Raw genomic sequence first — 26,577 nt, forward strand, 5'->3', positions numbered from 1 at the left:
TCTATGTACTATAGGTACATAACCAATTTGGTACTGGACACCTTGTCAGCCCCTATATAGTGCACTATAGGTGCCTAGGGCATAGGTGCATCCAAGGCCTACCAGGGGCTGCAGCATATCTTTTGCCACCCCTGGCTGGTCCTTAAATTGACACAACTGGCTGATCACTCAGCTGGGGCAAGGTGGTGTAATCACCCCTTGCTTAGATATAGTATACCTATATCTAAACCTATATCTGCATTACACAAAAAGGGGGTTGTTACCCATGCAGTCACGGGGACCTGGGCGCTATGTGGTACATGAAAAACAGGGGGTCCCCGCAAGAGGAAGAATAACAATAAGAAGTTTGTGAAAGTTGGGAACACTTCCAAACGAAAAATACGAAAACTTATTCACAGTATTGCAATTTATTAACAAAACTGGACACATCAAATTAATGACATATATTCGGTAGTCAATCAGCAAACTTAAGAAGCCCCGAGGAGGGGAGAGGAAAGAAGGGAAAGGGGGTGCTCATTAGAAGGAATTACAGAAAAAGTGATAGTCATATTGAGTCAGACTAATCACGAAAATGACATAGGTAATTCAACATTTCAAAAGTAACATCCAAAAATGGAGGACAAAATAAATGCTTATTATGGAAAAGACATTGTCCGGTGTTAACCACATCAATGGTAATGTCAGGGACTTGAAACCGGATGTCCGAGAGTAACAAGCCGTCGACGTTTCGACCCCTGTATTGTAGGTCAAGTTAATTCCTTAAGTGGGGTCTTCATCAGGACAGACGGGGTGAAGTAGGGAGGGGCTCCAAAATCATGAGCAGCAGGCTACAAAGCGCTCTGCTGTAGGAACTGAGGTATCCCAATCAATCGTAGAGGAATATCCACCGCGAAACCCAAATCACGAACGCTGCCGGTGTCTGCGCTGTCTGATGACTGCCTTCCTTTCTCGACCCCGACAGCGTTCGTGATTTGGGTTTCGCGGTGGATCTGCATTTTGCTGCTCAACGCGTTGGTCCGGTCGCTTGCCCGTTGGCTAGTGGCCCCAGTACCAACGAACCTTTGAATTTGCTCTGCCAGTCCGGTTGCTCTGGACTGGCCCTCGCTCCCCTGAAAAGGAGCACCCGCTCTGACCTTCCTGGTCCGAGTAAGAAGCGATCTTCAAATCCTGCGTGGGTTGCGCTTGCCAAGGTTTGTTTGCTCCAATCCGGAAGCCGACACCGCCGACTTCGAGATCCTTCGTGGGACAGCTCGTGATTCAGTCCTGGACATCCTCGGTGCCCCAGAGTCCTTGTGGCAGCGGAGACAAGCTTCTCGACAACCACCTGATTGCGCCCGACATCGCCTGGTTCCTTCCTGGTTCCACCCTGGTCACTACTGAGTGACCCAGACTCTGTCCCCTCTGCTTTTAGGTACCCATCAGCTTCGATCCACCCTTGGATCCAACCGGACACTTCCCTCCTGGACGCCTGCAGCATCATCATCTCCAGGCACCATCACACTGCGTGACGAAACCCGACACACTTTGGCACCTATGCACCCGCTTCCTGTGGGTGAGGTAACTCGTGAACGCCGGTGTTCCTACACTGGTACACATCTCTAGTGTCTAAGTCTAAAGTTTGGTAATTCTAGTCCAGTCGAAAGACTCCTTTAACAGTAACTTTTATGCACCATTGACTTTGCATTGGTGCATGCGTGTGCTTTAAGCGCTGCACCCGGTTCCCGCGGGCTTTTCCCGACTTCACCACTGCTAGTCCCGAATAGCCCCAGCGATTCCCAAGGCCTCAGGCCTTACCACTGTTCGATTAGTGATACTTATACCACTATTTTAGTATATGGTTTGCGTAGCCCCTGGGCCTCATCCATAATTGTGCAACTTTTATATGTTTAACTGTGCTTTTGTTTAAACGCTTGTGCTTCTAGACTCATAAAGAGTATAGAGGATTATTCTAGTAATAAATACATATATTTTTATAATATATAACTTGTGTGGTGTCCTTTCATTTGATATTACAGGATTGTGATTGGTAAAACAGCTTGCTTCACATGCCCTCTTGAGTTAAGCCTTTAAGGCTGCTTAGTCCATGCTACCATTAGGATAGCTTGTCTATAAGGTTGACTTACAACCAACACCATAAGGGATTGTTTGGACTGATACAAGGTGCCCCCAGAATTGGAGACCTCATATATCAGGCCAACTTCTCACACGCATCGTGTGTGCCTCTTCTGCCTGGAGCACGACCATGACCCCAAGTCGTGCTCCGATCGCCGGATCATGAATCCGAAGTCTTTGCGAGAGTGGTCCCGAAAGCTTCTTAAGGCCTTGCAGTCTGCTCCGCTCCGTTCGAGGTTCTGGTCTCGGAGGATGTCAAGGAAGCGGTCGCGGGGCCACTACCATTCTTCGTCCAATTCTTCGCTCTCGGGGGTCAGGTAAGTCAAAGCACATGAAGAAGCTTCGGAGAAAAGCGGATTGGACTCTTCCCGGGAGAGTTGGTTCTTACCCGAAGGCACCAGTAAAGGGAACAAATGAAATTGGATTTCTCAGGAAAGTTGGGTCTTTCCAAAGAGAATTGGTTTCCTCAACACTAGAGACGGATTCCTCTGTTGTACAGGAAGTTGGCTACTCCGTGGTAATTTGTGAAGTTTCCAGGGTTTATCAGAATTTCTAGAGTGCCTAAACTTTTCATGGGTCAGGCATTTGCCACGTGCAACGGATTACATTTGTGAGCCTTGACCACCCGAAGGATCTCCAGCTCATGAAATGATGACTAAGGTTCCTCTGTCCACATGTCTTGTGGTATGTTTGTGTTGTTGTGAAAGTAAGAGATTTTATGAGACTGCACTGTCACCAGACCCTCATATGCTAGCATGGAATATGGTCAGAAAGAAGGTTTACCACAGGAGACTTTCTTGACAATTGGATGTATATTATGCACAAGAACCCACAGAAAAGTAGAATGAAAATTGTTCCTTACTCTTGTGTAGGAAAGTTTCAATTCTTTTTAGGACACAGAGGCCAGGATTATGCTTTTTTTACTCTCTTTGCTTTACTAACAGAACTCTTTTTAAAAACATCTCCTTTGACTTTTTTGAAAAAGAGAAGAACTAAGTCCCATGAGTTTCTGGTAACGTATTGTAAAAACAACCAATAAGAACACAGTGGTAGTCCAACACAGTAACTAATCAGGCTCCTCCTTTGCCTGTAATAGTGCTTCCTCAACGTTGAGCCCCCTCTTTCGTCATACAAGTCAAGTCTTAGCAACTTATTCACTGTTCCTTTTGGTCCCATCCGATATAATGAGCAAAGAGAAATCAGTATGGATTTCCATCTTTGTGAAAAGACACAGTAATTAACCTTTTCTAAGAACATTGTTAACAAAATCTCGTAAAGGTCACACATTTGACTTGTACGTCAACGTGAAACTTGGGACTAACTCCTACACAAGAGATGGAAACAATTTTCATTCTATGTCAGGACCGGAGGTGAGGATTATTCTGGTTCAAAGCTTGCTCACCACCAAATGAGCCATATCCAGCACCTTCTTAACCCCTTCGGTGCTCATGACGGAACGGTTCCGTCATGAGCGTCGGTTGGCCTGTGCTCATGACAGAACCGTTCCGTCATGAGTCCATAGGTTCTTTAGAACCTTCAGCACCGCAGAGGAATTCGCGCAGCACTGAAGGGGTTAAAATAAAATCTCTCATTCATAATGTCCCCCAACCTGGCTTCTAGAGGAAAAGCTTTAGAAGTCATGGCTCCTCTGGCCGAATGCACCCCGAAGGCAGTCAGATCAATACCTGCTTCTTACATCACCCAACGCATCCACTTCGTATTGGTGGGAGAGGACACAGCTGTATGATGTTTCTTCAGTGCAATAAGGAGTTCTCTCTCGCCCGGGAGTCTTAGCTCCTCAGACATTTGTCCATACGTCTAAAGATATTGAACCATGCACAACTTCAGGGAATCTAGAAAGGCTGGGTTCATGATAGTCCTGGTATTGGACAAGTCCATCTACAAATTGTAAATGATACCCCTGAAGGGAAAAATATCCTGCCTGTTATATCAAGGAATCAGACATCTGACACCCTTCTGCTGGAAACTAAGCCTAGCAGCATTGTCAATTTCGCTGAAAGCTCCTTACACGACAGGAACCTGTTCAATTGCCAGTATAAAAATAGGTTGAGCACCTGGTTGAAATACCAGAGCGCAGAGTATCGCGAAGATGGTGGGAGGGACAATCAAATTCCTCTAAAAAGTCTGCACAAGAAAGGGTGCCCTCCCGCATGTGTGCCATCCACCGGAGTGTGGCCGGCAGGGATAGCAGAATGGAATGTGTTGATAGACTAATAGGCCAGTCCTTCGGTCGCCAGGTCCACCATGAAATGTAATACCTGTACGACGTCAGGTACCACCAGATCTATACCCCTTTGTAGATACCAACATGTCCATCGGGTGCAAGCTGACATGTACATCTTGTTAGTACTGTCTGCCCATGCCTGGAATTGGAGTCCCTCAGCCTGGCACGAAAGGCCCAGTCCTGACCATCTACCCTTGCAATCCGCCAAGCCTTCAGGATTAGGGAGCTGTTCAACACCAATTGGTGGGGAATCAGATCTCGATTGAGGTCAGGAAACTGGGGGGGGGCTGGTGTTGGTATGGAGAATCCCAAGAAAGTTCTGGAAGAACCAGAAACCACATGGAGCACTCTGGACTGGTGTGACCATGACCACCTCTGCCCGCTGTTGTCGGATCTGGGCCGAGGCCCGAGTAATCATGGCGAAAGGTGGAAAGGCATACCCCTTCTCCAGAGCCCAATCCTATAGAAAAACATCTGTTGCGGCCCCCTACTGGTCCAGCCTCCAGCTAAAGAACCCGGGATTTTGATGAACCAGCGGGGATGCAAACAGGTCCACCAAAAACTGACCCCATCTCTCCTGCAACTCTGCAAACACATAGAGTTTCCACCTTCTGGAGGCCAACAAATGGTGGGAGTGCCAGTCCACCAACTGATGATCCAGGCAATATTGCCAAAACTGCTCTCTTAGTTTGAGAGGGGAGCACGTGCCCCTAAGATGGTTGATGTATCGGACAGCTGAAACATTGTCCATCCAGAGCAGCATACAGGATTGGGCCCTTTCCTGCATCCAGCACTGACTGCCAAGGAGCCAGCCAAGAGTTCCAGGCAGTTGATGTGCAAGTATTGCTCCTGTGGGGACCAATACCCTCCTGTTGAGAACGCGCCACAAAGCGCTCCCCTTCCAGACCTGCTCACTCTATGACGAGGTCCGGTGCTGATCCGAAGATCGCTCTCCTATTCTATGCTTCCATGTGAAAAAGCCACCAGGAAATTTCTGCCCACACTTCATCCATGAAGGCGATAGTCTGAGAGTAAGTAAGGCCCGTGTGAAGGTGTGACTCGGATCCGCTGTAGGGCCTGTTAGTGCAAGGGACCCGGAAAGTTGGCCTAGATCGAGGAGGACAAGAGCCCACTAGGCGGGCGATCTGTCGCAATGAAGTGCATGGTTCCGCCAGGGTGCGACATATTTTGTGCCTTATTTTTGTGATCTTCCAGGATGGTAGGCTGGGAAAAGAAGTTGTGGAATCTATTGTGAACCCCAAAAAGGTCGCTTTTTGGGATGAGACAAGGAGGAGTTTGCCTAGTTGATCACAAACCCAAACTTTCCATGAGGTCTATTGCAGCCTACAATTGGCTGACCACTGATGAGGAGACTGGGCATGTTATCCGGAAAAACAATGAGGCAGATTCCCTGCGCTCAAAGGTGCTGCACCACCAGTCTGAGAACTTTGGTGAATTACCAAAGAGCGGAGGATACACAAAGGGTAGGCTCGACAATTAGAACGCCTTTGGCGACAAAGAAATTGAGGGAAACTCTGGTGTGGCAGGAATATGGGAACCACTACATATGTGTCCTTGAGGTCAAGGCGCACCAGCCAATCGGATGGTCGAAGAACATCTCCCAGGAGGTGAATACCCTCCATTTTGAAATATCGGTATACTACTCATTTGTTGAACTCCTGTAGGTTTATTACAGGGCGTTAACCTCCATCGGTCTTGTACACCAGAAAAATGTTGCTGACAAAGCTTAGGGGGTGAATAGCTCATTTAGACAACAAAGTGTGGACCATTGCATCTATTAGAGTGGTTTCCCTCTGTGAGAATTGAATCGGATGCGGCCTGGTCATCTGAAAGGGTGTGCCTAAAAGGCTGTTTGGAAACCCTGTGCAGTTTGGAAGACCCAAGCATCCGTAGTAAGACCCTGCCAGGCTTGGATGAAAGATGCCAGTCTTCCCCCCACCTGTACCATAGACAAAGGTAGAACATTCACCAGAATTGATAGCTTTGGTTTATCCTCTAGAACCTCTCCCTTGGTACTGCTGACTCATGGTGGGGTAAAAGTTTACAAAGCAGGGTTGTTCTTGGTAGCTGTAGCCTCGCCTGGAGCCTTCCCTTCTGAGATAGGGTTGGAATGCAAACTGGCCAGCCGAGTGGCCCCTACTGCAGCCGGCCCAGGGTTGGAATGTAAACTGGCCAGCTGAGCGACCCTACTGCGGCCGGCCCTTTGGAAAACCTGGGAAGGGAACACCCTTGTTATTGAAGTCTGAGCTTTGTCTAGGGAAGTGAACATATTCACAAATTTCCTGAGTTCCTTTATGATGGGTTCTCTGAAGAGTTCCTGTTGGGCCTTTGCTTCTGAAATGGCAAGGTCCCCAAGTTTTAGATCCACCTAGATCAGCAGAGACCGTCGACGTTCTGTAGACAGCATGCAGTTGGCGTTACCTAGAAAGATAACTGCCCTCTGCACCCATCCCGAAAGGGCCTCTGGTGAGATCATGGAACCCGAAGCCTTGGCATCCTCTGCCATGTCCAGAATTTTAATTATTGGGTCTATTGCGTCCAGCATCTTGTCCTTGCAAGCCCACCAGGAGCGGTCTGTGCCCTTTTTAGGGTCTTTGACAAACTTGGCCAGGAAGTTGGTCATCTTGGGGTTTATGTCGGGCATTTATGCGACTTTCCCCTCTAAATTGGGTCTAGGGCACTCAGCTCTGAGGCACCTATGCACCCCTTTTTCCAGTGGTCTGCATAGGTGGTTGGCCACATACTTCGCCACCTTGTCACAGGGAACCGACTCAGCCGACCTTGGATGGAGGATCTAGTCAGGATGCAGCATGTTTCACTCCATCGCCACTGAGGATCCTTCACTGGGAGGAGGGGATGGGCACCATGGTCTGGAGGATCCTGCCTTCTTATCAGAGGAAGGTTTATCATTTTGCGGGTCCAGGGAGAGTAGGGCCAGGATTGCCTGCCGGGTTTCTGGGTCTGAAGGGGTTAAGGCAGGGAGACTCTTCACCATAGAGGCGAGCTTTAACTAGTCAAATACGTCGAGGTCAGCACCCTCCTCTCTGGGGAACTTTGCTGGCTGTATCTGTATTCAGCACAGCTGGGAGCACTGAGGAAGTGGGTACATCTTAAGGATTTTGGGGGCCATGGGCCAAATGTGTTATGGGGGCCCCTGTTCAGAACCGCTTTGAATTTATGATCCAATTTCACCTCTTTTTAGCAGTCTTTGGCCAGCTCACTGACAGTGCACAGGCACACGTCTCCAAATTCTAAATGTTTTTACATCTAATAGTCAGGGGTGGAGAGGTGAGATTCCAAGTTTGTAAAACAGCAGCAGCTCACTAACATTACTGTAAATACTGACCCTCCCATGTCTCATATGTCTGGTCCTGTTTCGATCTAAAAGAAACTTATTATGGATGTTGCATGAAACAAACACTACACTTCTCTTCAAAATGTCTGCAATAGACTCCCACATTAAAAATAAATTAAATTAAAATGGTATTTAAAACAATTTAGAATAATTCAAGGTCATCAGGGCAAGACTTTCTGCAGAACAGAGCTGGCAGTGGGTCCCCTGAAAGGGTGGGGCCCTGGGCCAAAGCCCACTTTGCCCATGTCTTAAAACATCTCTAAGAGGAAGGGCCTGGTTAGTTTGTCTGGGGGTCTCTTGGCGCTTGGCTCTTGGTTGAGGTGCTCCTCCATGGGGGCCATGGCCTTGTCTACAATTCGGTAGCGAAGATAAAGACTTTCACTTAATTATAAAAGTCTTCATCCCAGAGGAGGTATGCCAAAAGGTCTTCATATACATCTCCTGAGGGACACAAAGGAGGCTATGGTGTATGGTTCCTTTCCTGGGTGACTCATAGCCTGGCTGATGGGTCTGTCCTGCATCTAGGGTGGTGGGAGGAGTTTCCACATGCACCTGAATGGTCAGTGTCTGCCTTCCACAATGCTGTCTCCACCTCCTGTAGTGAACCTGGCCTGAGCAGGACAGAACTGGATTATGTTTGCCCGGAAAACTTTGTGCCAACAGAACAGAACCTCAAAGGAAAATATGGTATAAATATTGGGGCTCAGACCCAAAGACATCACAATTCTTTTAGATCAATGAACCTGCCAAGAAGAGCTGAAGAAGCTGTTAGGAGAGGCTACCACTTTGGTGTGTGCTTTGCTGTGTTGGCCTTGCAGAAGCTGTGTCTGTCTTCGGCAGAGAGAGGACTGGACTGAACTTTCTGCAATATCTTCCGGAGTGTCTCCAAGTACTTGAGGTAGAACTTGCTTGTTCAAGAAGTCTCAGGTACAACAAAGACTTCAAGCTCCTATGGGTACCAGCTTCTGGAACTAGGTGTGTTAGTTGCCACAGAGAAAAAAGCAACACGATGCAGTCCCCGACGCTGCTGCTGGCTCCGTGACCATAAGGCACCGCTGCACTTTTCACTGCAACCCTGATCTCTCGATGCCATTCGCCGTCGCCATTGAGCCGCTGCTTCCACCGTGACCTGTGGGCAATGCCACGCCTCACAATGCCACCCTGGTATCCCCGACGATGACGGAACGCTGTCACAGACACCGCTGCCTGCACCATGACCTGTGGAGCACCGTCCCGCTTCGCACCGCAGCCCTGGTCTCACCGACGATGCTCGAAGCTGACCTTGATGCCCATGCCTGCACCGTGATTTGGGGGCGCCACTCGTAAGGTGCACAGTGCACCACCCATCTCACACTGCCGCCTTGGCCCACCAATGCCAGCGCTGTTGACTCCAGATCATCCACCCACGCCGCTGCTTTCACCCCGACATGTGGGACATGCACTCCACATTGTCCTATCACACACTGCAGCCTTGGGTCTCCCGTCGACACTGTCCCACCAACGATGACGCCGCTGCCTGCACCGTGACCTGCACGCACTGCGACGAACACTGCCCCACTTCGCACCACGGCCCTGTTCTCACCGTTGCCGCTGGACAAATGTCACTGAGTCGCTGACTGCACCACTGACATTGATCTAGCACTGGCAATCCCAGAAGGTCACTCAATTTTCAGGGTTGACAGGAAGGGGTGTAGTGTAGTTCCTATATTCCCAATAGGCTCTGCGCATTGGAATAATATATCCTATAGATTAGACGTAGGACTGAGGTCGACTAGGTCACTAGAAAATTTCTCGAATTCACAAGAAGGGATTAGTCTCTGACAACCGCATAAACATGACAACTTTTTTTCCCCAAGATAAAACGTATCATCAGAGTCGTGGAAACAATAGATAGATATTTCACTCAGTCAATCGTGCATGCTTCGTTTCACTAGAGGTGCAGAGAAAGTAGAAAGACGGGCGTTTTCAATAAAAGGTTTTATTGAACAGTCTTCTTTCTCAAGCATAAGAAATGAACTGCTACAATCGTAACACTGTTTGTAAAATATAATGCCTACAGTATAAATAGTAGAATAAAATAATACTGTAAGAGCATTGTATGGTTCATAAGCCATATATAAATACATACAGAGGCTAGAAGTACTCAACTGGTGCTTCTAAAATACGCCTACCCCGGTGTACCTAACCTAAGCTTAGTACGAGGGAAGAAGTAAGTGAGGTGTTGCATAAATATAGTATTCTTTTGCCAAGAATCTGCTCAAGATTTCTCTATGGGTCTAATCAGCTCCGTACCTTAGTTTAGAATGGAGAAGGTCAGGCTCAGGACTCGATTTCCCAACAACCCGCAAGGGTAGCTTGGAAACACTGGATCTGGATTTCTCGGCAGGAGAAAAGACAGCGTCTCTCTCAGTGCGTCTGCTGGCGGGTCAGCTTCCTTCTGCACTTGCTGCAGCAGGACGCATCGGGCAAGTAGATAGTCAAACTGCTCCAAACCACCGTGTGTTTGCTTGGGCGAGTGTGGGCATATTTATACCTTGTAGGTGCCGACTTTGACGTACAGTTGGACATAATAACGTCATCAAAGAGTCTCAGTTCTTTGAAAACTCCAGGAGTTCTTGGACAAATCAATATTCAAGCAAGGGGAAGTCCCCGGCTACTGAAGCTGAGTTTTCCAAGAAATCGTTGTGGATTTTCGGAACTAGTGGAAGTAGCCCTGCCGTATTTGGACTGCATGAGCTATGCCTAAATATGGGTATGATTTCTATGCCTATATAAGGATAATGGTGATTTATATATATAAAGGCATTAATCGGGAAACTTACAATAGGGTCCTAAAATGATACATAACACCCACTCTACTTTATCATGTTCATCTAAGTTCAAGCACTAAAACATATAATCTAGAGCATGTGTTTACAACCCCCAAAAATCATATAACATGCATTTGAAAATGGTTGCACACGAAAAATTAGTATATTGTATAGTAAGCGAAACTCCCAAGAAGGGCAACCCTTGCCCTTGTGCATACCCAAAAAGAGAAAAAAATCTTTCTCTTTTAAAAAAAGGACCGAATGTCTCCCCAGCGTGCTACAACGCCTGTGTTACAGCGGAGCGGGTAGGTGGTGTGTGCAACAGTGCTACAACTAATCTGTGAGTGGTGTTAAAAAATACATGGTTGTAAACTATAAAAAAAAATTTTTAATAAAGGCCAACCAGTATTGGGTTAAAAACAGTGCATGGCGGACAATCCAAGGTTCTATGTTATGAGAACCCTTGTCCTTAATTACAAGTGGTCAACATGTTTCTGCTGTTAGGGTAGCCAATTCGCTCAGCATTCGTCAGGACCTATATATAAAAAAAGGTGTTCCTCTGAACTTCACAGGAGCCAAATACCTGCAAAAATAGTTCAGTGAGCCACCACGGGTAATATCCGTGAGTAACACTATTGAACAAAACTCTTTTTCACATTAAGATCCTCAGGGGAGGGCGCACCTTAGCGAGTGTATACCACCGGAGGAACACCTTTTTTTTATATATAGGTCCTGACGAATGCTGAGTGAATTGGCTACCCTAACAGCAGAAACATGTTGACCACTTGTAATTAAGGACAAGGGTTCTCATAACATAGAACTTTGGATTGTTCGCCATGCACTGTTTTTAACCCAATACTGGTTGGCCTTTATTAAAAAATTTTTTATAATTTACAACCATGTATTTTTTAACACCACTCACAGTTTGACTCACATATTAGTTGTAGCACTGTTGCACACACCACCTACCCGCTCCGCTTTAACACAGGCGTTGTAGCACGCTGGGGAGACATTCGGTCACCCCAGCGGGGACCCTATGATGAAGCATGTCACCAACTAGTGGTGAGTGAGGGTCCTTTTTTAAAAAGAGAAAGATTTTTTTCTCTTTTTGGGTATGCACAAGGGCAAGGGTTGCCCTTCTTGGGAGTTTCACTAACTCTTCTTTGCCTTTTTAGGGGGAAAGAATAACACACATATATATATTTTTTTTCACTTTTTCACTAAGTCACTCTTCAGTTGTTTAATAATATATGACAGGGGTACAGGAGTGACTGTCCATACCCTTACTCTCTAGTTGATATTTTTGTATATTGTATAGTACACATTCAAGGGAAATGACTTCATTGTAAGCATATGATATGATATTAGTAATGCTAACTGAATGAATAACAAAAATTACATTTATGAAATGGCTCTTAGTTACAGAAGAATAAAGGTCGAGACCATCCCATAGTAGAATATACAAACTGTTTTTGTTTGTGGATTAGGCTAATATTGTTTCTAGGAAGTGTTCAAGGAAGTCTTGTGCTCTAAGATTTGTTCTACTTTAAGCAGATTACTTTTTGTGCCAAAGTTTATTTTGTTTTTTGGAAAAAGTCAAATAAATCTGTTGTTAAAATAGAGTTCCAAACTTGGTACCTTCTGTTTTGAAAAAAGTGAAGGTCGAATTTCAGAGTTCGAAAGAACGCTGTGTGCTAATTTCAAAAGTTATTCTCGGTGTCAGAAGAAAACATTAACTCATCAAGGCTGGCAAAGAAATCGTCTACCACAGTAGATGAAAGTTCGACTACTTCATTAAGAACGTCAATTGTGCACAGATGCGAAGCATCGCCGTCCGCGTCAGCCGCGTTAGCAATGTTCATATCAGATGGTTCCTGTGTGCCTGTTGTTCCGCGTATCTCACCTCCAGTTGGATTTGCCGGTGAGATCTCAATGAATGTCGTCATCAGGGTTGGTAGCCGCTGGGGGCAACACAACACAACACATGAGCCGTTACCGGACCCAGTAATGCGTCAGCATCCGTTGGCATAACGATGGTAGTGTTGGACAGATATCTAACACGCATTCCTCTCCACAAAGCAGGCATCGTAGAACAGGTAAGATGCAATCTTGCCAGATTGGTCTGAATGACAGGAACCATGTAGTATTCAGTTCTCTCTTTTTCTTTCTTTTTTTTTTACATTTTTTATTGACAACACAAGAAAGCAAAACAAAACAAGAGCCATTTTTACATGTGCAGTAAGAATATCATACCGGCAAATCATATGTTAAACTAAATAAACATTAGTCATCAAATCATATAACAACATTACACATCTATGTAGCAGGATACATTTCTAGCCAGTACTTTCTTTAGGCATTAACGTTCTACACTCAGAGTGAAAAAATAAAATAAGTTTCTAGATTTAAGTTCAGAGAAAAGTTCCCCAAATTTTATCCAATTTCATCATTTATCGGACGCCTCTGATTTTAGCCAATGAGGACTCCATGGTATAAATTTTATTAACAAGTGCCCACCATTCCATGATCTAGCTATAACCAATTAAGCACACGAAAGTAAAATAATTATTAAATCCTTGTGTGGATGATCTGATATTTGTAAGCCCAGTAATACCGCTGTTGCTGATAAAGAAGTAAATATAACTTATTTTTGATTTAAAATATTTTCAAATCCAGACCAAAACTCAGATAATGTTGGGCAAGAAAAAAGCATGTGTTCTAAGTCTGCTGCCACCAGACCACATTTAGGACACTTAGTACGATCACCTGTTAGGTTACTTCTGGACCATTTTGAAATTCTTTGCGGGTGTAATATAGAAAGCATATTGTTTTATAAAATTGGAGCCTTAAACTAGAGGATAGTACCAAATTATTAATACTACAAAGGGTAGTAGAGATATTATAAGCGGTTATATTAGCGCCAAGTCTTGTAGACCATTTTACCGCAGGTTTAGGACAATCGTCCACTTTATAATAACAGAGGCATTTATAACCTTCACTTATTAGAGATTTCGTCTTCTCTGAATATGTACAAGACCATATATCCGAGTCAGAAACTTCTTTCATATTCATTTTACATATTAAAAAATCTCAAATTTGCATATATTTAAACCGCATATGTTCAGGAAGCTTATGAAGAAGTTTAAGTGTCTCAAAATCTAAAAAACCCTCCGTACCATAGAAATCCCCTAAAGTGTTTATACCAAGATTAGCCCATGCCCTCCCTGCTCCATCCCTAAATATTCCCGGAAGTCCCGGATTATCCCACAACGGCAAATTAGAGTGAAAAAAAGAAGTCCTACCAATAATCAAAATTAAATTCCATATTCTAACCGCCGCTCTTGCCGTCTTAAACCTAACTCTTTTGAAATAATTCGGGTCGTTTACGCTTGCTAGAAATTGGTTAGAATCCATACCTAGCATAAACTGATGAAAATAGAATTGATTGTTGGAGTAGAAAAGACTACGGAGGCGGCCAAAGAAAGTAGCGAAAAAATATAATCTAAAATCTGGAAAATCAAGCCCACCTTTATTAAGTGGAAGTTTGAGCAAAAAAAATGGACCTTCAAGCTTTTTTATACCATCAAATGAAACTACTAAAGATCCCATCCAATTTTTAAAAAAAAGAATTATTCACGCATAAAGGGATTGACCTAAATAAATAAAGAAATTTTGGCAAAATCTTCATTTTAATAAGATTAATCCGCCCTGTAAGATTGAGAGGAATCTTATGCCACTTTTTTAAGAGAATAGACACTTCTCTCAATAAGATATCATAGTTATTTCTCCTATTTTGGATGAGATTTTCACACCCAGATATATAGCAGTCTGGCAAATACCTTGAACTGGGACCTGAACTTTATAATTCATTATTACCTGAGTTTTATTTAAGCTTAATTTATAGCCAGAAATGGTTCCAAATTTATTTGCTTCCTCCGTAATCCCAAGTATAGCTTCCACGGATCCGTTGAATATATGGCTAAATCATCAGCATATGTTGTAATTTTAAGAATATTTCGACCGAATTTAAAAGGGGCAATGCGGGGTTGCGTCTGAAGGGCATTTATAAAAGGCTCCATAAAAAGCGCAAATAATAAAGGTGACCGGGGACATCCCTGACATGTACCCCTTAAAATAAAAAAATTAGAAGATAGCATACCCGCATAACCAATTTTCACATTAGGGTGGTCGTACAGCGCCTGTATCTGCCTCAAAAATTGGCCCTTAAAACCATATTCAGTCATTACAGCCCAGAGATAATCCCACCCCACTCGGTCGAAAGCTTTTTCAGCATCTAATAGGATCATACCGAGTGGAGTGGGATTAGTTGCCGCTACATCAAATGCTGTTATCGCCATATTTTCGTGGGCAGTTGTATCCCTACCTGTCATAAAGCCATGTTGTTGTGCATTAACTAATTTTGGCATAAGAGGAGCAAGCCGCTTAGCAAGAGCTTTAGCATATGCCTTTGCATCCAAATTAATCAATGAAATGGATCTATAAGACCCACATTCCATTGCAGGTTTATTCTTTTTTAGGAAAAACATAATCTTTGCAGTCCGCCAAGAATCAGGAGCCTTCCCAGTTTCGTCAATCAAATTAATGACCAAACAAAAAAGAGGGAGCAATTCTTCAATGCAGATTTTGTACAGTTCTATAGGAAGCATATCCTCCCCTGCAGCCTTGCCTGAGGGAAGAGAAGTGATCGCGAGTCTAAGCTCTGCAATAGTAATCTTCTCCTCTAGTCGTTCCATACATTCTACATCTGTATCTTTATTAATTACCATATTCTGACGGATACACGTTTGTATGCTATCCTCCGTGGGATGGCTTCCGGAGTGTACAATTTACTATAGTAATTGATCAATTGCTCCAATATTTGTGCAGGTTGATTATAGATGACATTATTTGGTCCCCTAATAGACTTAATCAATGTATCGGCCATATCGTCGGCAGCTTTGTACGCAAGAATTCTCCCTATTCTATCTCCGCTCTCATATTGCGACAGTTTGTACTTAAGTTTAATACTATTTTTTTCTCTAAAAGAATTTTTAATAACGCACCGAAGATCTACTAGTTTTAATTCCAATTGAGCAACATCATTTTGCGAGCTTTGTACTCCTAGTTGAAGAGTTTCCGCCAATTGTTTTTCAAGTGAGAGAATGTGAGATGTCGTAGCTTTAATCTCATTCCTTCTTTCTGCATTTTGTCGCAAAATAAACTGCTGGGCAAATCCCCTGATACTCGCCTTGAGAGCATCCCACACATAAATAAGTGAAGTAGAGTTAAAATTAATTTCTATAAATTCCTTAATGTGTACTTTTAACTGTAAAACAAATACTGAATCTACTAATAAGTATCTGGGAAATAGAAACAGCCTTAGCTCCTGTGCCCTTGTAGTAACTTTAAATACCAAAAAAATCGGGTTATGGTCAGAAGTGACCTTTGGGCAGATCTCCATAGTGCTAGTCTCTAATATCTTATCAGATGCCCATGCCATGTCAATACGCGAACCAAATTTATGAGGTGCTGAATAATAAGTATACCCAGCTTTATTAGGATGTAGGTTTCGCCAGATATCCTTTATATTATGCAAACGAGCAAGTTCAAGTATAGCAGCTCGCGTCTTACACATCCGTTGAGAAGTTCCTTGCCTCGTAGTATCCAGTTTATAGTTCATTATACAATTAAAATCACCCATAAGTATGATTTCACCTTCCCAATCCAATAATTCCAAATTTTAACCAGTCAAAAATAGGTGAATTATCAATATTGGGTCCATATACCACACACATTACATATTTACATTTTTCCAAAACTATTTGTGCGATTGTCCATCTCCCTCCTTTATCAGAAGCAGTTTTAATTACCTCCAGTTTTAATTGCCTTTTCTTAAGAATAGCAACCCCTCTGTTAGAAGCATTTAATGTGGAGCAAACCATTACCTCGTAGCCCAATTGTCCTAATAGTTTTCTATCTTTATGACATATGTGAGTCTCTGTTAGTAACACCAAGTGGGGGTTGTACATTTTGAGTTCCTCATATACTAATAGCCTCTTAATCTTACTATTACGTCCTGCCACATTCCAAGCTAAACATCTAATTTGATACATTTCAAAAATATAAGTAAATAGCAGTTTCTATTCTTAGCATATGTATTGACCCTCCCTTATATTCAGCTTCCATATTTCTAATTCTCATGTTATCATTTTCAACATTTTTAAACTCCTCCCTGATCCTACCCCCTCATTCCTCCACCCCTTGGTCCCTTAGGGAAGAACCCCCCTCTATTTCTTGCTGCCGCTGTTGAGGCAGCCTCTCGGAGAGGTAGCATAGAAATCCCCCATAACCCTCTGGGACCAATCACCAAAAACCAGTGAGATAAATACCTAGCTGAAAAGTGGATTAACAAATGGATATAAGAAGAAGGGAGAGACGAGTTTCCACTAATCAAATTTTATTCTACTCATGAAAAGAAGAAGAGAAGAAAGAATTAAACCAGTATATACAGGCCTTCCCCCCAAAAAAATGAGAGAAAAAAAAAAGAAAAATTGAAAGCAAGAATTCTTGGCCATTTTATGGAAAAATATCTATCATATCTCATATCGACTACTACCAAGAAAACCGCATAACTTATGATAATAATACAAGAGTTCTCTACCCAAATTTGGAAAGTATTGCCTCAGCCGCTTTAACATAAGTAAAAAAATATGTATGGCCAGCTTTAATTACTTTGAGACGTGCTGGTTCCTGAAGGTATGCCTGCTCACCCAGAGATTTAAAAGGGTCAATAAGCTGACGCAGCTTCCATCGCTTCTGCATTGTAGCTTTACTCAGGTCAGATCTAATGAAAAATGTTACATTTTCTGCTGTCAGCGGAGAGTTGGGTCTTGCTTTGAGAGATACTGCCTGTCTAAGTAAAACATTTCCAAAATTGATCAAGAAAGGGCGAGGAAATGTACTCTTTGTTCGGATTGACTATTGGTAGCCGGTGGACTCTTTGGAGTTGTGAGTCCCAGTCCCAGTTAGCCAGGTCTGGAAAAGCCCTTTGAAATTGTCTTACTACATATGCACGGGGATCTGATCCCTCTGACCCCTCCGGGATACCAAAAAGTCTGAGGTTGTGCCTCCTTTGTCTGTTCCCCATATCTTCCATCTTACTTTGTAGATTCTTAATCTCCGTATCATGTTGATCGATTGAAGCCTCAGTTCGAACAGATAGTTCTTCCACACCCACCACCCTCTGTTGAAGTTCTTCAATTTCTTGTGTTACACCTCCAAGCTTGCTGGTCACTTATAATAAACAGTTCTTCATTTTATTATTGTCCCCCCTTAACTGCATGAGATGTTGCTGCACTTCCTGTCGATGTTCTGTTAAAGTTTTTAGAATCAGATCTCTCAAACGAGCCAAGCCAAGGATCTGTGTTATTCTCTCACGATACCTCATGGCCTGGAGCGCATTTTCCATGCTGACTTGGGTATGATGGCCGGATTTGCCATAATGGAGCAGGAGGAATAAAAATAAGATCCCTGCTACGAGTCCCAAAATGAGAGGCAGGCTGCCGAACACAGAGTGGATGACGTTAGAAAAATGCCCAGGACTGCTTCAAATGGTGCTAACAGTCCCGAAAAAATAGTCTTAAATACATGTGCAATACCGTTGGACATGTTAAAGATACGACCAAACATTTCTACGAAATGTATTGGGCAGTTTGTTGATAATAATGCATGTATCTCTGCAGGGGACCTTGCAACTTGCGGATCATACGTCTCTCTGGACGAGGTCAGTGGCACAGTTTTTTGCAAAAGAATGGCTTTCATTCTGCTTAAAGTATCAATTTGTATAGAAGAGATGTTCAGTGAAGGCCATAAAGGCGACTCCCTGGCTGTCTTAGTTTTAGGAAGCAATACTTGCATACAGCAAGTGACCCTGGCTGACACAGTAACGAGATAGCTTATTCCTGGCATCATTCCACAGCAGCTGTGATCATTTAACATAATGTAGCTACCATTGGAAAGCTTCCTGAAAATTGGATCTATCACCGCTGTGGGCGAACCCTGCAGGTGGTAAGAAAGGTTATTGGAAGAACCTTTGCAGGCTACTTGTAAATTAATACCTTGACTCAATAGTGTACCGCTTAGTGAGTTTTCACAATTTTTACCACTAAGAAATACTTCCTTTCCCCCACTCCAACATTTGTGTGTGTATGGTAAATCCCAGGTCGAATTAATGTATTCTTTACCCAACCTTTCATACAGGCCTGCTGGTATATGTTTTAAGCAATACTGAAACTGGAAAGTCATCACTGGTATCGTGATGGTGCCATGTATTATCCATTCGACTGATGGTTTTTCAGAAACAGTCAATGGTAATCTCTCCAGTTTTTCAATGCTTAGCACCATATAGTCTGCTCCCCTCTGTGCCAACAAGATTTGTTTATCTGTAAGGTTAAATACAGTAAACAATGACGTAGTGTTGATTAAACGCCAGGGCACATAACCAGAATGAAGGTTTTGCAACGTCCAGCTTAATAGCATTATAGAACGTAATTGAGACTGGCCATGTTGTAGCATTCGATTCAGAAAAGGGGGTGGTGATGAACAGAGTGTCTGAATTAAGCAGACCACTCTTACCCAGTCCAAAGATCAGGGCTTGATCCATCACCGTTTTTTAGCTCACTGCACCATCTCAGCTCAGAACCTGGTTACATGCAAATTAGTCTGTTCCTGTCCCAGTGCATGATGGGAACAGGGCAAACCAAACTACCAAGCCAATTCTTATACTGGGAAGGAAACAAGCTTCCGGGGACCGGTTTCTGGCATTTCAGCCATCGTCTGCCCGGCTTGCTTGAATCCTGATGGTGCAGTGAGCAAGGGACTCATGTCTGAGTATACCCTGCCACACCTATAGTGGCCAAAAACGTTGTAGCATTAGCAAGTACTGTTCCATTCTGTCTATGGCAGATGATACAATGCTGTCCAAAGAATATATTCTGGACGACAGAGTTGTTAACCCATTGCAGGGGGGGGTCCTGGCCATCATCCACAGATATGAGTTCAGAACCAGGGGCCTAAATCAGGGTAATGACCCAGATTGCGAGATTCTGCACTTTCAAATAAACGTTACCAACAACAACACATTCAAAGGCCTTCTGATCTACAGATCGCCTAGGGCTAAAACCCCTTTGATACAACTGCTGAGCCCTTTTTTGGAATCCAGTGTGAAAAATGCAGACTTTACGGTTCTGGGTGACTTTAATCTACACCTAGAAAAGAGTTCAGACACTAGCGTAACAACACTGTCTGATGCACTCTCTAACCTCGATATGGAGCAGATTGTAAAGCAGAACACCTACGAGGCAGGGCACACACTCAATCGGATTTTTACCTCAACAAGAACATTAGGGCACTTGAAATCTTACCGGTACCCTGGTCGGATCACAAGGCAATAATATTTGCGATAAACGTAGAAAAGGATATAGCGATACCTGCACCATCACATAAACAAGCTACTTTCTTTAACTGGTCAAAAATGAACTCACCGTTACTAAAAGAACATCTAATAAGGTCTACCCCGGAACTAGACAAAGACTGCAATATAGCCACTAACCAAATCTCGAGCTGGATACACTCGGCCATTAAAGTAGCAGTCCCCCAAAAAAACAATACATCAAGGAGGAAAACTCCATCCCAACCTTGGTTCACGAATGCACTCACATTACAAAAACAACACTGCAGAAAATTAGAAAAAAAGATGGAGGTCAAACTATGATCAAGGGCTAAAAGAGGACTACAAAACCTCACTGGCCATTTATAAAAACTAATACTAACAGAGAAAAGCAAATACTTTACGCAAAAAATAGAGGAGGCAAAAAACTCTAGCAAAGAACTCTTCTCCACAGTCAAAGAATTAACAAAAACGGATAGCTCCATTCAAACAGAAATGAGCTCCGATTTCTGTAATAATCTTGGCCATTTCTTTGTAGATAAAGTCTCTAGTATGAGTCCTTCAAGTGGTCCATAGATCCTACACACAAGCTGCCCAACACAGAATTGCAGGATGAGATTTCACCTCACATACAGGATCACTCATTTCACTTTCAGCCACCTTCTATTGAACAGATTCTCCAGGTGGTTAGATCAACGAAATCTGGGGGCACAACTGACCCTTGCCTGCCTAAGGTGATGCACCTCTTCCCTGACCTACTGAGTGAGCAATTAGTTCTGCTTTTCTCAGAAATAATTAAATCCGGCCACTTTCCAGAGGCATGGAAACAGCATCAGTGCTACCGCTACTAAAGAAACCCAGTTTAGACCCACAAGAACCAGGAAATTATAGACCCATTGCGAGAATTCCGTTTGCTGCTAAAGTTCTTGAGAAGCTATTGAACAGGCAGCTGTCTCAATTCCTCGTGGATGCAAATGCATTAGACTACTCGCAATTTGGCTTCCGAGAAGGGCATGGAACGGAAACAACACTATTGATGGCTACGGAGGAACCCAGGAGTGTACTGGATGCCGGAAGAAAGGCCTCCTTGATTTTGTTAGATCTCTTGGCGGCCTTTGATATGGTAAACCATGACACTCTCCTCAGCCGTCTCGCTGAAGCAGGAGTGCACAAGACGGCCCGTACTCTGTTGGCTTCTTACTTATCCAATAGAACGTTCACAGTTGAGCTGGGAGAGGCTAAATCTAAATCCATTAACTCCCCATTTGGGGTACCTCAGGGGTCTTCGTTAAGTCCCACTCTATTTAATTTGTACGTGGCACCCCTGGCGGCAATAATAAGGAATTGCGGCTTCCTTCCGGCCTCCTACGCTGATGACACCCAAATCGTGGTGTCAATTGCAAACAATGCGAAAGAGACAGCAGACAGGTTACAAAACTGCATGGAACAGATCAATCAATGGATGCAGGACAATTGCCTAAAACTAAATGGAGATAAAAGCGAAGTAATGCTGTTGGGTTCAGACATGCAAATCTGGTCCCAGGACTGGTGGCCAGAGAGCCTAGGACACCGCCCTTCCCCAGTTAATAAGGTAAAAAACTTAGGAGTGCTCCTGGACAATAAATTGTCATTTGAGGCACAGTCTAACATCATCCATTTGGTATATCCTGAAAGTGATCAGGATACTCCTACCTTTCATTCCCCATGAGTCCTGCAAAACAGTGGTAACAATGCTGGCCTTATCAAGACTGGACTACGGAAACGCTCTATTTGCTGGGATCCAGGTCCAGCATCTGGCAAAACTACAGCGTCTGCAAAATGCAGCAGCCAGGCTGGTTCTGGATGTCCCCAGATAGGAGCCAATAGCACACAGATTGAGCTCCCTACATTGGTTCCCAATTGGAAAAAGAAAAAAATTCAAATCCTTGTGCCTGGCTTACAAAGCCCTCCATGGGATGGGTTCACAGCTCCTGAAAATCCACCTGAAATGGTATGAGCCGTCCAGGACCTTGAGATCTAGCCATCTAAAATTGATCCAGGTGCCAAGATATAAACAGGTCAGGTGGGGGGTAGAAGCATTTTGCTGCACGCAGCGAAGGCAAGGAATCAGCTCCCAATTGCAATCAAAAACAGCCCCTCGCTGCTTTCATTTCAGAGAGAGATAAAAACTTGGCTTTTCACTTCTGGTTAGAAATGTTAAAATCTAGCAGCTATCTGGTCTCCTATTTCACCCAGCGCCAAGACGGCCATGGGCAATCGTGCGCTTTATAAATCTACAAATCAAATCACCACGACCTGAGGGCACCGCATGCCGCACCGCTACACTTGACACTGAAGCCCTGATGCCCCCCGTTGCTCCGGACATCAACCGCACTGAGTTCGATCTGCAGCACATGTGACTTCTTCGTAGCTCATCGCAAGGTTCCCAACACCCTGCATTCCTAAAGGTACTGTTGTGCGGCTCTTCCCGATGCCATATGACTCTGCGGCTGGCCAGAGCTGTCAGACGGAGCTATCGACTTCAAGGAACTGTTTTAAAGTCTATTTTTGCTTATTAATATTTTTAAACAACTGTATGTTGGATTCCTATTGTTTTGTCTTGTTTTACACAGATACATTTTGGAAATTTTTCCAAAACTGGTGTTGTGTCCTTTTGTAGTGCTTTCACTGTATTACTGGATGTTCTATGCAAATGCTATACAAGCTGCCTCTGAGATAAGCCTGACTGTTCGTGCCAAGCTACCAAGCTGGTGAGCAGGGGTTATTTTAGAAGTGTAGCTCCCTTATCTTGGGTAGGAAGAAGAGTTCCTACTTGGACAGAGTAATAACTGCCAACTAGAGACCCCCATTTCTAACATTGGTTGTCCGCGCCGAGGATAGGACTTACATTTGCACTTGACCTACAGTGATTGGTGTACACTATTACCATATCGCAGACCACTACATACCACATACTGTTTTTCTTGCATCTATTTTTGTATTCCTATCTCTTTTTGTATTCCTATCTCTTTTAAGCCTAACCTCCTTACTTCATCATGCCTGAATCAATAGCATCATCAGGTGCATCCCTAGACGTGGTTTTTGAAGACCATAGGTTGGAAGGTTTCTACACGAAAACAAAAGGCTGTCCTAGCGCGAAACAGGATTCACGTCAGCAAACATCTTCACCCAAGTCGGTCTTAAGTCTGCTCTTGAACACTCGCTCTCTGCCTAAACATAACACTGAATTTGCAGAGTTGCTGACAGCACACAAAATAGATATGGCTTTCGTCACCTAAACATGGGCAGACAGCACCTCTGATCTTGAGCGGTCCTTAGCTATCCCTCAAGGGTATGTACTAATTAGAAATGATAGACCGGGTGAGCAGGGAGGTGGCTTAGCGATCATTATTAAGGATACAATGGTTATAAAAAGTTCCCCCGCAGGAAGCAGCCCAGACTACAAATTGCTCTCTTTTAGAATCACTTTCAGTGACAACTATACATTCAATGGAACATTACTGTATGGGCCCCTGGGGCGAAAAACAAATTTGAAGAAATCTTTAGCCCCATTATCGTATCTAGTACTGATTCACAGGATTTCTCTATATTAGGTGATTTTAATTACCATCTAGAAAATGCAGATGACCATTACACAGCTTCTTTATTAGAGATGATGGCCAGTGCCTTCGATGCAACAGATGACCAAGCACCCAACTCACGATGCAGGTCACACTCTAGATGGAATTTTTGCATCCAATTCCCAACTGAAAGTACAAGAGGTTTTGCCAATCCCATGGTTCGACCACAAGACCATTTTGTTTGTATTCATCACATCCCTCACCCCCATATTACCCACCGGATAATTATAGGGCGCAACTGGAAGAATATCGTCCCTCAGCTGATGCAATCCACACTAGCATCCTCACAACCGAACCTATTGTCGGAAGTAAATACGGCAACTGATAGTTTCATCAACTGGATTGAAACGGCCGTAAATACATTCGCTCTGGAAAAAAGCCTCACTAGTAAGCGCACGAAGAAATCAGAACCCTGGTTCTGGGACACACTGCGTACTCAGAAGCAACTCTGTAGAAAATCTGAGAGACGCTGGAGAAAAAACTACACTGATGCTGAGAACTTTATATGCACAGTCATTGAAAACGTATAAAGAAATGATCCTGGACAAGAAAAGTAGTTACTTCTCAGAGAAAATCAGGCAGGCAGGCAACTCTAGCAAAGTACTCTTTGTAACTCTATAGGAACTGGTAAAATTACCTGTACCATTAATAAAGGACGGCAGTGTGGCATTCTCCAACCAACTTGCAGGGTTTTTTAAGGACAAAGTGCGGTCTATTTTTGATTCACTTTCAGACAAGGGCACTGACCTCCCAGTGGACATCCTCACTACATCTCCTTTACCTTCTGTCCATGGTATGGATTGCTTCGTTCCTCCGAATGCAGAACAGATCTCGCATGTAGTTAGATCAATAAAAACTGGAGCACCATCAGATCCATGCCCTCCTAAAATATTTCAACTGGCACCCAATAGTATTAGCGAGCAACTCATTTTGCTCTTTAAAGAGATTATTAGTTCTGGCATTTTCCCAGACGCATGGGAAAACTGTCTCAATCCTTCCTCTCCTAATAAAAACAATCTTGATCCCAGCGACCAGAGCAACTATAGACCTATCGCTGGGGCCCCATACACGGTGCAAACCTCACTATAAATATTCTACGCTTCCAGCAGCAGGCCCGGACTCTTGCCGCTGCTGTTACAAGTAGCAGTGTGATGTTTTCGTAGATCCCTATATTTCACCAAAACAACCAATCAGTCATATAATTTGTAAAGCGCACTACTCACCCGTGAGGGTCTCAAGGCGCAGGGGTGGGAATGCTGCTACTGCTCGAAAAGCCAGGTCTTGAGGAGTTTTCTGAAGGTCAGTAGGTCTTGGGTCTGCCGTAGATGGATAGGGAGGGTGTTCCAGGTCTTGGAGGCGAGGTGGGAGAACGATCTGCTGCCGGAGGTCGCTCTTCGGAAGCGGGGGACTGTGGCGAGGGCGGCAGAGCGGAGCTGGCGGGTGGGGGTGTAGAAGCTGAGTCGTCTGTTGAGCTACGTTGGTCCGGTGTTGTGGAGTGCCTTGTGTATGCGGGTGAGGAGCATGAAGGTTATCCTATTGTTGACCGGGAGCCAGTGCAGGTCTCTCAGGTGGGATGTGATGTGGCTGCGGCAAGGGATTTCTAGGATTAGGCGTGCAGAGGCGTTCTGGATGCGTTGGAGCCTTCTCAGGAGTTTGGCCGAGGCTCCTGCGCAGAGGGCGTTTCCGTAGTCCAGCCTGCTGCTGATGAGGGCTTGGGTGACCGTTCTTCTCATTTCAGTGGGGATCCACTTGTAGATCCTGCGGAGCATGCGGAGGGTGTTGAAGCAGCAGGAGGAGGAGACGGCGTTGACCTGTTTAGTCATGGAGAGGGTGGAGTCGAGGATGACCCCTAGGTTACGTGCGTGGTCTGTGGGTGTTGGAGCGGTTCCCAGTGCGGTCAGCCACCAGAAGTCCCAGGCCGAAGGGTTGGATCTAAGGATGAGGACCTCTGTCTTTTCCACACCATTATGGACCAGCGTTTCCGCTCCTAGGCATGCAAAGAGGAAAAGGGACAACAACTGCAACAGACTTGACCACTTGGCACGCAGCCGGTATACATACATGGGGGATTTCTACCATGATGGCACTCTCATCCCATATATTGAACTGGCACGAGAAGAGGGCATACCTGCAGGGCAGTTTCTTAGATATCCTTCATGGACAGGCATATTACGAGATAGATGGGTTGACATGTTGCAGAAATTTGACACACTTAGTGATCCATTATTTTCATATCATGGGTAACGGAAGCCACTTAATTCACTGGCACTACGTATAGATACAGCAATGGATCTCACCTCACTGCAAGGGCAATGGGAGACAGATCTTGGATGTTCATACACCACTAAAGAATGGAATTCCATACTAGCAGGCCCCACAAATATACCCCGAAATGCTAGGTTCAGGTTGATCCAATTATATAGTGTGCATAGGGCATATATGACCCAAGAGAAAATAAATTGCTCCTTCCATAGAGAATACATGAGCTTCCCTCGATGCAGTATGCGAAATGCGGGCATAATACATATGTTATTGTCCTGTCCGCGGCTGGGAAATTATTGGGAGGGAATAACTCGTCAGCTGGCTGTGTGCACAGATAGAACCCTGCCAAACACATGGGAAACATGTACACTGGGTATGTATGCAAAAGACCGAAAGCTCGGAGCCACAAATAGATTACTGGAGCTTGGACTAATAGTAGCCTGACGGCTCATAACGAAGCGTTGGAAATCCAAAGAGCCACCAGCTATAATAGCATGGGACTGTTCCCTCGATAACTGGGTCTGGGCCGAAGGGGTCTTCCTCTGCAGGGAAGACACATTGGGAGTACACAAGTTCCCGATAGCAGATAGCTGGTATGAGTTTCTTAGATCCTTTCAGGAGTCTGCCGGGCAGAATACACAATCAGAAAGGTTCTTGGAGGAAGACCAAACCTAGGACAGGGCAGGGGAACCTAAAAAGCATGT

The 26,577-nt window shown here is 44.3% G+C and overlaps 1 protein-coding gene across 4 annotated transcripts in view; it reads left to right on the top strand.

Annotated features, from left to right (window-relative positions):
• CLPTM1L (CLPTM1 like) overlaps positions 1 to 26,577 on the top strand; it is a 2,174,700-nt gene that overhangs the window by 776,005 nt on the left and 1,372,118 nt on the right. The window lies entirely within an intron of this gene.

Source organism: Lissotriton vulgaris, chromosome 4_1 (genome assembly GCF_964263255.1).
Source record: "Lissotriton vulgaris chromosome 4_1, aLisVul1.2, whole genome shotgun sequence".
NCBI classification, from domain to species: Eukaryota; Metazoa; Chordata; class Amphibia; order Caudata; family Salamandridae; genus Lissotriton; species Lissotriton vulgaris.